Here is a 1923-nt window from a genome sequence, read left to right on the forward strand (position 1 = left end):
TGTACCTCGAGTATTAATGCAATTACTATTGTTCTTCTATTCAATTCCGCTTGTTCTTGTTCTAAGATATCACTTGTTCTTCAACTTGATGAATGTGATGATCCGTGACACTCATCATCATTCTCACCTATGAACGTGTGCCTAACAACCACCTCCGTTCTACCTTAGATTGGGTGGATATCTCTTGGATTCTTTAACTGGAATCTTCGTGGTATAAGCTAGAACTGATGGCGGCATTCAAGAGAATCCGGAAGGTCTAAACCTTGTCTGTGGTATTCTGAGTAGGATTCAATGATTGAATGATTGTGACGAGCTTCAAACTCTTGAGGGTTGGGCGTTAGTGACAGACGCAAAAGAATCACTGGATTCTATTCCAGCCTGATTGAGAACCGACAGATGGATAGCCGTGCCGTGACAGGGTGCGTTGAACATTTCCACTGAGAGGATGGGAGGTAGCCACTGACAACGGTGAAACCCTTGCATACAGCTTGCCATGGAAAGGAGTAAGAAGGATTGGATGAAGACAGTAGGAAAGCAGAGAGACGGAAGGGACCAAGCATCTTTATACGCTTATCTGAAATTCCTACCAATGAATTACATAAGTATCTCTATCTTTATCTTTATGTTTTATTCATCATCCATAACCATTCGAGTTTGCCTGACTAAGATTTACAAGGTGACCATAGCTTGCTTCATACCAACAATCTCTGTGGGATCGACCCTTACTTGCGTAAGGTTTATTACTTGGACAACCCAGTACACTTGCTGGTTAGTTGTGCGAAGTTGTGATAAAAAGTTGAGATTGCAATTGAGCGTACCATGTTGATGGCGCCATTGATGATCACAATTTCTTGCACCAAGAATCAATAACACTATTCAAAATTCTAAGTTCCTAGAGAAGCCAATCATTCTAAACTTCAAGGGAAAAAGTGAGATGCCAAAACTATTCAGAAGCAAAAAGCTACAAGTCCCGCACTTCTAATTAGAATTAATATTCATTGATATTTTGGAATTGATAGTATATTCTCTTCTTTTTATCCTAATTGATTTTCAGTTGCTTGGGGATAAGCAACAATTTAAGTTTGGTGTTGTGATGAGCGGATAATTTATACGCTTTTTGGCATTTTTTTAGGTAATTTTTAGTAAGTTCAAGCTACTTTTAGGGATGTTTTCATTAGTTTTTATGCTAAATTCACATTTCTGGACTTTACTATGAGTTTGTGTATTTTTCTGTGATTTCAGGTAATTTCTGGCTGAAATTGAGGGACTTGAGCAAAACTCTGATAGGAGGCTGACAAAAGGACTGCTGATGCTGTTGGAATCTGACCTCCCTGCACTCAAAATGGATTTTTTGGAGATACAGAACTCCAAATGGCGCGCTCTCAACGGCGTTGGAAAGTAGACATCCAGAGCTTTCCAGCAATATATAATATTCCATACTTTATTCGGGAATTGACGACGTAAAATGGCGCTCAATGCCAAGTACATGCTGCTGTCTGGAGTTAAACGCCAGAAACACGTCACGACCCGGAGTTGAACGCCCAAAACACGTTACAACTTGGCGTTCAACTCGAAGAAAAGCCTCAGCTCATGGATAGATCAAGCTCAGCCCAAGCACACACCATGTGGGCCCCGGAAGTGAATTTATGCATCAATTACTTACTCATGTAAACCCTAGTAGCTAGTTTAGTATAAATAGAACATTTAACTATTGTATTAGTCATCTTTTGACCACGTTTCATCTTTGGTCTCAGTTTTGTTTTTCTTCATCTTAAGAGGCTATTGATCACATTTTATGGGGCTGGCCATTCGGCCATGTCTGAACCTTTCACTTATGTATTTTCAACGGTGGAGTTTCTGCACACTATAGATTAAGGGTGTGGAGCTCTGCTGTACCTCAAGTTTCAATACAATTACTATTAT

This window comes from Arachis duranensis, chromosome 5, assembly GCF_000817695.3.
Source record: "Arachis duranensis cultivar V14167 chromosome 5, aradu.V14167.gnm2.J7QH, whole genome shotgun sequence".
In the NCBI taxonomy this organism is placed as follows: Eukaryota; Viridiplantae; Streptophyta; class Magnoliopsida; order Fabales; family Fabaceae; genus Arachis; species Arachis duranensis.